At 40.0% G+C, this 10,995-nt stretch overlaps 1 protein-coding gene across 1 annotated transcript in view; it reads right to left on the reverse strand.

The window, feature by feature from the left end:
* PARD6B (par-6 family cell polarity regulator beta) overlaps positions 1 to 7,693 on the reverse strand; it is a 12,670-nt gene extending 4,977 nt beyond the window's left edge. Inside the window, exon 1 of the mRNA XM_017735137.1 lies at positions 6,350 to 7,693. The gene's annotated coding sequence lies outside the window, so the exon portion shown is untranslated. The remainder of the gene's footprint in view (positions 1 to 6,349) is intronic.
* Between the last annotated feature and the right edge of the window lie 3,302 nt (positions 7,694 to 10,995).

The following is a 10,995-nucleotide window of genomic DNA, read 5'->3' on the forward strand; positions in this document are numbered from 1 at the left end:
GTGAGTACATTCCTAGAAACATTTTAATTTTATTCAGAGTAATTCCACTTGCTAGTTTTCTCTCCTCAGATTTCAGATCATTGGAAAAGAAAGAATGAAAAAGGGAAAGCAGCCAGTGTGCCTATTATTGCCTAGTTGCTGGGAGCCAGCCAAGTGACCTGGATTCAAACTCCAGAAAGCTTATTCCATTCTGCACTCTTCCCTGCCCCCACGCCATGTAGGTGAAATGGCTGTGGAGCAGAAACAAAGAGACCTCGCACACAAATACTTCAAGCAAAACTGTTCATGCAAGCAATGCTGTAACTGCCACAACTTGATATAGGAATAGGCAAATGGCTTAGAGCTTAAAAAAAGCCCCAAACAAAACATGTTAGTCCTACGACTACTTGTAAGGGACAAGAAAACACATTCTGTGGAAGCAATCCTGATTTCTAAAATGCTTATTTTAAAAGGTTCCATTTTTCTTTTTAATATGCTATAACTCACCAAAAATACATTTAGATCTGAGCTTCCTCAGATTTACATTCGTACTTTTGCAACATTGCACACATCTTTGTTCTACACGGCAAACCCCCCCATAATCACGCAGAACTGGACTGCACTAACCCTAGGACACAGAGAAGCTGGGATTTCTTTGTATTATCACATTCAGATGCCACTGGTAGAGCCAAGAAAGTGGGAGAATGGCTATACATTTCAGTCTGTGGACTGGACTGACTGTGGCAATGCTGCCCTGGTGGCATTTCAGGACAGCTGCCAGTTGCTGAGGAAATCAATGAGGGCACTTGTTTCTCAGGCTGAGATATACAGACATGCACCAGTTAGATTTGGACTCCTCAGATGCTTTACGCAAAATAGAACAGAGAAAGTATTCCTGGAGCAACAGGTTAACACTACTGCAGCATATAACACTAACTCCTCCCTTCCCAGCCTTTAGGGTCGCTGAAACAACAAGAGTCCTTTGGCTGCTCTAGGAAGGCAGCCTTGGACCTGGTATTCTAAAAGACAAAGGACAACAGGAAAAGAAACAAATTTAAATTAGCCCACAAAAAACCTCAAAGGGATTTATTGTCAGCTCCTGGCTTCTGTGTACACAATAATTCATCAACGTGTCTTAGAAAAATGCATCCTGATGATGGCCTCATTTACATTTCTTTTTTATTTCCTTTGCTTAAAAAAAATAATTACACCATAAGGAAGGCAAAGCTCTTGCTTAGCTGTTTGCTAAACACAGCATCTTTTGCATTGATGTTTACAGCTGAAGTTGTTCAACAGTTTAATTGACACAATCAGGAGTTATTTCTAAAGATACCTGATTGACACAGCCCTACTATAGCCTGAAGTCACTTCTGGAGCAATTTCAGTTACTTTGGAATTTAAGCTTTAATTAATATAACATTAGGTCTTAACATCAAGCAAGAGGGCTTTAGAAATAGCCTCAAATCTGATCTTCACATGTCTAAGAGTGTTAGATCAGTTGTGTTGAAGAGCTGGTGCATTAAAAAACAATTCAACCTCCCCACCCAAAGCATATAAACAGGTGAACTATGTCTGAAGTAAAACAGCTACAAAAATGCAAACTCAGCCTTTTCTCTGTAAAAGGCCCTTTGGGATGTCTGACTGACTTAGATCAGCTGGTTAAACCCCTGTACTCCACTGCTGACAACTAACATGCTGACTTTTCAGACAACACAGAGCAATTCTTATAATGTTTGCTAAAAATTTATGATCAAAGAAAAAAGTGAGAGAAGTTTTGCCCTTATCTCTCCTGACAACCCATCCAACCAGTTTCCAGTTAGACATCTGGTGTTTCATTGAAAGGATTTTTGCAATTCAATGAGGTGCAATAGCTTCTCTTTTTTGATTTAGAACTACAATTGTTTACAAAACAACCTGGAAAGAACAATTGTGAAATCAGATCCTAGACAGGTCTTGCTTTAAATACAAAGTTCCACTTGCACTCATTCCTGCTAGAGTGCAAGTTGCTGATGACAGCTCCAGGACACAGGTCCCAACAGACTGGTGCCAATCAAGCACTCTGTCCCTACTGCTTTTAGTACAACAGCTGGTTTAGAAACAGACACAAGAAAACAGTACATCAGAGCTTTGTCAGCACTGATTTTCTCACAAGTGTTCTCCCATGTGCACTGCAACATTAAAAGGTATTCAATTTATAGGGTTTTCTCCTTAAATTCAAAGTGCAGAAATTCGGAGAATCAGACAGTGTGGTATTTTACCCATTGTGCCACATCAAATACATAAAACATTCAATGTTCCAGCTTGCCACAGTGGGCTCTAAGGCTTCTTCACCTTCATGGCAGGCCACACACCACACAGGACGTCTGGCATGGACTGGATATACAAACACATATTTATTGCATCCCAGTAGATTTATCATGTCCTGTAAATGATCAAAGACAGTTTGTGCTCTTTACTCAAGTTAGATTTAGAACTGTTCCCAACTTCCTTCACAGAAACCACCTCCTAGCTTGCCTTCCACAACTATCAGCTGGTAACTTCTGTCCTAACCAAATTTTTCCAGTTAGTAGAGAAACATGAAGATCAGTTGCAACAGGACTAGCTTCGAAAGAAATAGTATGTAAATGTCTGTATGCAAAATAACAGATTCAAAAGGACTTTTTAAACAAAAACTAAGAGCAGGAACACATTTCTTGGAAAAGAGAGGAACTTTAAAAATCTATTTCAGAAGAAAAATCAGAAATCTTAAATTGAGCTGGTGCTTTTGTTTTTAATAACTTTCTTATGTTACAGGCCACATGGCTGAAATGAAAGCATCCCAAAACTGCAAGCCAGATGTCAAAACATTTAAGAAACTCTGACACACTAGAGGGTTTTTTGTATTATAACTGCTCTTAACAGTTTAATAATTCAGAACTAGCATGAACCTTAAGATAGACAGTTAAGGTTAGAGAATTTCTAAGGAAAGAAATAGCGAAAAGTTGATAAACTCATCTCCCCAAATCTCAGCAGAACAGCACACTCTGGGTAACCTCTCTTCCACTGCTAAACAAGTTTTCTAAAGCAATACTCTCAAGTACAAAGGCATCTTTGTTCTGGCACCTCACTAATCAGTTTAAAGCCCCAGCGAAAAATATTTTGGCCTAAAGCCAAAGGACAAGGTGTTAACTACAGATAGTGTGAAGGAGAACATCCATGAGGTCCAGGAAGGATTTCTCCCCCCAGCAGTTTCAAGCTCAAGGTGGCACCAATCTGTACAGGTTTATTAAATGCCAAATCTGGTTTCAATTTAATGTTATTGAAGACAGATTTTAAAAATATTTTCCTGACCCATTTGCAAATCAATGTAGAGTTCCCCCTTGAGAATTAATTTTTCGAAGCCCCCAAGTAGTTAGCATATTTGGATACAGATGCAATTTAGCATTTTTTAAATATGACCCAACAAATTTCCTCTTATTTCTACAAAATATAACAAAATATAGTTTTAGGAAACTAACCTGTGTTTTTAGGAAGAGGCCTCAGAATAGCTAGGCCAGTCCACAAAGAGCTGTTTCAAAAGCCAACTGCTCTTACTTCTCACCAAAGTAAAGCTTCTCAGTGACAGTCTCTCTCCAGAGGCACAAGTGGATTAACCAAAGAATCCACTTCTCACTAAATACAGCCATATACATGCAGAACTTGCAAGAGCTGGATATTGCAATTTAGAATCCTTCGAGGGACTGTTAAGGATATTATAATGAAATGTATATTCTGTTATCTCTATTGTTCTTGTATTTACAATGCAAAGTTCCCCACATCAAGCTGCCCTTCAGCCTGTGCAGACTGTTCCACTCCATTTTCTCTTCAGCAGGGTTTTTCTCACAGACAGAGTGACTCCCATACATCTGGATTTAATCACAATACATCAGTTTAACCTTTAAATACCAGATGTCAACAGTACCTGTTAATCTGTTAAACTGCAGAATGAAATTCCAGTGAGGAATGTTTTCTGCAAGCTGACAGCCAATCCTGACTTGTGCAACATCAAGCCCCAGTTTAGATTTAGCACTGGAGCAGTTTGAAGTATTTTAAAGGAATTTAGTGAAATACAATTAGAGGAGTCTAAGGGGAATAATGTGACTTCATTACAGGATCTCTAGCTTCCTTACCACATTAACCAAGACACATAAATGTTCAGGACAAACGGAGAGCTTTTAGAAACAGGAGTCAAAACAAGCAGGACAGAAGGGAGTTCTTAGTCTGGCATAATATTTCCCAAATTTTGGAGTCCCATTATCACAACTACCACTTATTAATAAAAGCAAAACCATCTTGCAGCTCCCATTTCAACCCCTCAAGGCGTTTCTTGGATGCAATTTACTAAGAAGTTAATACTATTTACATTAAATTTCATTGCAGTCTGCTCATACCTTAAGTTACGTTTGCACAAATTATGTGTAGTTTAAATAGTTAAGACAGTATGATAAAAATTTCATATATTATAAGACAGCAAAACACTTTCTCTCTTCCCCACAGTGGCTTTTTGTCAAAGATCTTAAATTCCCAACTACTGCTGCTGGAAATATAAAAGAAGTTAGAGTTCCATTACAAAACCCACAAAAATTTTTCAGCTAATTTAAGAGAATGCATGAAAGCCACAAGTAGCCTTGCAGGTGGAAAAGTAACTTGTGTCACTTATTATAGTTCCAAACCAGCAGAGATCAAAGCAGCCCCATCAATAGCAGGTATTTGTTCAGACATTTCCATTCCAGAGGCAGAGCCAGTAAGGTTGCTGCAATCTATGAATTAAGCACACTTAAATCACACTGCACAAAATATGAACCATCCCTAACTCCACCAATTCAGCCTTGGTTATAGGCAAATCATCACAAATAAAATACAGAATGAAGTTATTTCTGTATTTTCCATCAAAAAAAAATCTGCTCTATATGGCAAAGATGCCACTGAAAGCAAAGCCTCAATTTCATCAACAGATGTGATTAGTGTGGTCACAACTAATTCACAACAAAGTGTAGTGGGGGACTGTGGTGCCAGCCTTGGTTCTTTGTTCCCTGAAACCCCACAGGCAGAAGGCTCTTGTGTCCTGGGGAAGGCAATGACACCTGATACTTTTCACACAGCTTTTCCTGCTTGTCAACTCTTGCTCTGATAAACTAAAATGAATTCATCTTACTCCTACTTCTGTGCATTATATCAACGCCTGGCACCAGAGCAGAGACAAATAATCCACCTGGATCATATCAAGGTAAATGATGGTAGGAAACTAAAAAAGCATTACAAATGTAACACTAGGAACAGGCAACATTAGACCTGTCACACTAGGAACAATCTAAAAACATATGGTGTTAAAATACAAACTCAATAATCCCAGTCTGACAAAGTGGTTTATCCCTTCCTGTCATATGGCTATTGTAGGGGATTAAATGGAATCATAGACCTTGTCTACCTCCAGGTTCTGCTAGAGCAAATGGTTCATGCCTTTGGCATTTCAGCACTGAAAACACAGGCCTTACCTGTCTATACTATCAACACAAACAAAAACATTTTGCCAGCACACAGCAGCTGCCAAGCAGCCACACTGATCGTGAATATTGGGTTTGTGTCAGGCTGTTGTGGACTTGTTCATATTTTGGAGTGGGAGTTTATAAAAGGTTCTGATGCTCAAGCATTTTCTAAGGAAAAGATGCCTGTCTTAGCAACAACCAGGAACAACACCAGAAGAACAGATACAAGCTTTTAATTAGATTTTTTTCCCCTTCAGGAGCAAAAGCAGACAGTAGGAACACACAACCAGAGCAGACACTCTACTTTCAAAGGCAAACCAACAAAAGAAGCAGCCCTCACTCCTGAGGTTTCCTAACTGAAATAAGCTTGTCAGTTGAAAGCTTCAAAATGTTCTATTAGCAAAGTGTGAAAAGAGTAGCACATTACAAAGTTAGTCTTGAATTTATACTTTTATGTTACATTTAAGAGTTAATGTATCAACATTTCTAATATTGCTTTCCATCCTGTAATGGTCTCTCCTCTTGTCTGATCAAGATTGGAATTTTAAGTGAAAAGTATCCAACATACAGAGCAGAAAACCTTAGAGGCTTAAAGTTTATTTTCATTTGCTTACATAAAACCAGAAAGAAGCATTTGCTTGAGATTTAACTTGACTTTAACTCAACTAAATACAAGCAAAAAATCACAAAGTATAAATAGGCTGCCTGAGGAAGTCCTTGCAAGAGAGACGAGTTGTGAATACCTTTAATGACCCATAATTATTAAGGAATTTGACATGATGAAATAGGACTGCAGGGTTTTTTTGCTCCATACATCACACTGTAACTGGATAAACAGATGATTCACATTCTTCAAGTGCTCTTACCTTTTCTCTGAATGAAAATCCTGAGTAGGGGATTGGCTGTAGAAACTGCTTTGTGATAATTGTCATCATTATTGATAGGCAGCAGGTCTCCATGAATGTCCGTGTATCCCACCAGAACATCAACATTTGGGATCTTGTGCACGTGCTGCAATAATCCATAGAACTCCTCAAACTTTCCAGGTTTGGATCTCTCTAGAGAAAACCGTCGAAATTCTGCTCCAAACTACAACAAAATAGATCTTACATCATTAATATGGAAGCAATAGAATTATTTTAATGTTAAACCAGAAGCGTTATGGAATTAAAAGTGCACTAAAACCTACATCCAATAATTTTGATGTGGCATAGGAAAGTCAGTTAAAACAGTTGGTTTTTTTCCCCAAAGTTATAACTAGTTTTGTACCTGAAAGAATGTGTACTTTTGAGCATGCCAAAGCCGTTTTATTGTTCCATTTAATGGGAGCTCATCAGCACTAAGGTGACAAACGGGTGCAGGGATAACTGCAGATTCACACAGGCTCATGAAGCAAACATGCTGGGTAAGGGACAGAATTCAGAGGCAGCACTCCTGTGGTGGCTGAAACCAGGACTGTGATTAACATCCTGTGGTATGTGACTACCTGGAATTTTGTTCCAAGAACTACCAGTGCCCTTGAGAACAGTGTGTAGAGATTGTTACACAACTGTGGTTCACCCACGAAAGGCTGAGCAGCCTTCACACCCCCAGCTGTTTGGCCAGGAAGTGAAAATGCCACTTGGATGGGAAGACCACAAAGAACTGTTGCAGCTTTTCAGTACAAGCCACGTGCAGCCCAGCTTTAGGAGCTGATCTCAGGTCCACTCTGCTCCTACCTAAAGAGATATCAGAGGCAACCAGCCGCTACCTCTAAGAGCATTCAGAAGATTCGCTTGCATGAGCAAGGCTCAAACCTTGATTGCAACAGTCTCATAAATCAGGGTTCTATCCAGGGTATAGAACCTGTATTTTCCCAATCTAGCAAGACTCAGAAAATATGAAAAAAAAAAAAAAATTAGTCACTGACATTACTATCAGAGGTAGGATTTGCTTGTAGTCAACATAATTATTCAACAAAAAACCCAGCTCACAAATCCACTCAAGCCCAGTCTCCTAAATCATCTCTAAAGCAAACACTTCTTAAAACACGTTGCTTATTAAGGCAATGATGCAGTGGGGGCAGGCAGAAGACTAAACTGAGTGCCAAGACAAGGATGAGCATTTGACGTAGACTAGACAAATTGTGATTTTTACCATACATAACTAGTAAAATGTTGGTGTTCTGCCTAACAAGGGCAGGACCCAAAGCAAACAGAATATTGGATAAAAATTACTCCAAATCCTCCATATCAGGCGCATGCACAACATACCAGAGATGTCAAAAGGAACTCAGAGATAGCAGCAGCCAGGTTACAAAAACCAGAACAGAACAGATTGCGTATGAGTTAAAGGATAATAAGCTAATAATTCAAAAAACCTCAGTTGGCTGCTTTTTTTGTGTGAATTCTATTGCTGACCTACAGTGAAAGTAAAAACTTTAAATAATTTCTTTCGCAAGTTTAGTTTTAAGCAGAGCAGAAGGGCACATGGAACAAAATGCTCGGCGTGCAAGTTCGAGCCTCAGTATCACATACTTTGGTGTATGTTACACACAGGAGATGTGGAGGTGCACTTTACCTCACGCCTGACTACAATCTTTTGGAGAATAAGAGCTTCGGAGTTCTCACATACAAACAAAGGACTGAAAACCAGGAGACAAGGACCCCGTTTGTTAGCACCATGTTAACACCATGCTAACTCAAAACAAGCTACACCTTCAACATCCCATCTTCCTCTAAAAGTTTCAAATAAAGGAATTATCTGGGAACATTCTTCCCCTGAAAAACCTGTAATTACGCTAACATTAAGTAACAACGCAGAAGGGATGATTCACACCTGCTTACAAACAAAAGCCCAGCCCACAGGAGGAACTCCCACCACATCAGAGACAGCACAGCTTAATCACGACACCAGGGCCGGCCTTGGATCCTTCCCCAGCTGCGGGAGGTGCGAGCCCCACAGGAACTGTCCGCGTATGGCAGCAATCGAAATTCCTTGGCTTTCAAGGATTATACGGTTAAAACATAACTCTGGAATAAAAGTTTAAAAAGCCAACAACCTCACCCTCAAACTGGAATAAACGTTGGCTCTTATCACAGCAAGCAAAGGGCCAGATTTTCAAACGGGCTATTTTTATTTTTTCCACTTTATTTCATACATATTTGGTGCAAATACCAAGAGACTCATAACCCGCCCATATTTCCTAACACAGTTTGCTCAATACTATCAGAAAGCAGGTAAAAGACACAAGGGCAACTGTGCAATTCCATTATTTGAACCCCTGAAATGTCGGCATTTTCTATCAGATGCTGCACTCTGTCCCATGAAACAGGCCTGCACTTGATGTTCTAGAGGAGATGAGACACTGGAAGAGTAACTTAAGCAGAGAAGGCTCCTTGCTATCTGAGCTCTTTACAAGCAAGTGCTGTTCCCCTGCTAACTCCCCCGGGAAAAGGCAGCGGAGCTGTGGCAGCACACCGGGAAGGCACCCGGGATGCTCACTTAACACTCACTTATGGGACACATTTTGAAGTCCTCTGAAACACAGCATAAAGCTGCTCTATGCAAGTCTCCAGCACTGACAGAACATGAGCTGCAATGACCACCTCTAGCTTACCAGTTACTAGACTTTACTCGGAAAAAAAATATTATTCCAAGTTATGAGAAAGGGGGAGAACCTGAATTTTAATATATAGAGAATTAGAAGCTTAACTTGGGGTTTCCATATCATCACTAGGAACGCTAGTCTAGGGTGTAAAATTTTATTTTCCATAATAAGAAAATGGGCTGACTGGAATTCAAGTACTATGGGGAATTGCCAGGGCAAGTTCAGAGCAGTTACCCAAACTGAATAAACTAAACTAACAAAGGCATTGTGCTCATATAACTGCAATCACAGTTGGGCTGTGCTGGCCCAGCCTTGTCAGCTGAGGCACAATTATTGATTTGGAATATCTAAATAAAGAGCTGTACATCACTGAGCAGCCTCCAAAGCCCAGGCCACTCCACAGGAACGGCTCCCTCCACCTCCCACACAGGCCTTTCTTCCTTCTCTTCAGAATTGCTCATTTTCATAGAAGGAAGATGACTCCTCTGCGATATTAAATTGAGGTGCTGTTAAATAATGCATTAGCAACAAGTAGTTCTAGGAATGCCTTGAATCCTGCTCCATAATATGCACTTAAGGGACAATCCCTATTCATTAGGGCTACACTTCTCTGTACAAACACCAGGAACACATCACATGCCTGAATCCCTAGATATATTTTTAAATCAAGGAAAACATACAGTGGGGAAACAGTAAACCTAGAGTTTTGGGCTGAGGAAACAAGTGATTTGGGTTTATAAGCACATCATACTGCTCATCTTCAACCTTATAAGAGCATAAATAAAAGACTTCACCATCACAGTACCAACTGTGCTTAACTGCTATTTGAAATAACAGCTACCAGATATTCCTGTGCTCTCTGGTTTTGGCCACATGAAAAATTAACATTTTAAAGTAATCATCCTCATTTAATCTGTAGAGACCAACCACACACTTTCCAGAAGTTCCAGCACTATGGTGTGCTATCCTTAAAAGTCCACAGAGTCCTGACTGCTTCACCTGCACTGCTGCTGTAACACTTCACTAGCAGGAAAGGAGGGGACAGAACACAGGCTACTCCCACTTTAAAAAACAACCCAAGAGATCCATGTGTCCACCAGTGGAAAACACATTCCCATGTGGATGCACTTACAATCTGCCTAGGCAATGAAAAAGGGGTTTTAACTCAACATTTATTTAACTAATAGCTTGATGCTCCACTTAATACTGTACATCCAGCAGTTTTACAAATGGAAGTTATTACAAATATAAAGCAGAACAAAAAAAATATATTTTCTCTCAGAATATTAAAGCTTTGTCAGCAAAACTTTGCCTAACCAGCAAATAAAAATTAAAAATAGAAGATACATGCATGGGAGAATTTACAGAGCTGTGCAACACTCTGAGCACAAGACACTGGTGATCTATGCGGGAACACACAGGTACACACTCCTGAAATTCCACTGTCAGGGTAAAAGTCTCTCGGGGCCTCTAAGAGAAGGCAAATTCCACTTTCAGATAAGCCAGCCAGGGCTTACATCTACCCCTACTGTAAGCCTACGCTGTACCCCACAAAAAGCTCCAAGAAAGACATACTCATTAAGGAAAAAAAGGTAACTACAGAAACAGTCACTAACAAACGCACTCATTGCAATTCGGACAAAGAGTGGGTTTTGACGCTTGCGAATTGTCACAGAATTGTTAGGGCTGGAAGAGAGCTCTGGAGAGCAGGTAGTCCGCTCTCCAATTATGTCTCGAAACACCTCTTCTAGCCCATGGAGCCCACATTTTCCCCATAACACATATTTTTCTGTACGTCTTTTAGTCTGTGCAGAAACTTAGGGGCCAACTCCACTTACCTATTTTTTTTTAAACCACTCCAAAACCACTTATATTTTCCCCCCCCCCGCAGACAGCGCACCCAGGAAGCCACCCCCCCACCTA

This window comes from Corvus brachyrhynchos, unplaced genomic scaffold (assembly GCF_000691975.1).
Source record: "Corvus brachyrhynchos isolate BGI_N302 unplaced genomic scaffold, ASM69197v1 scaffold10, whole genome shotgun sequence".
NCBI classification, from domain to species: domain Eukaryota; kingdom Metazoa; phylum Chordata; class Aves; order Passeriformes; family Corvidae; genus Corvus; species Corvus brachyrhynchos.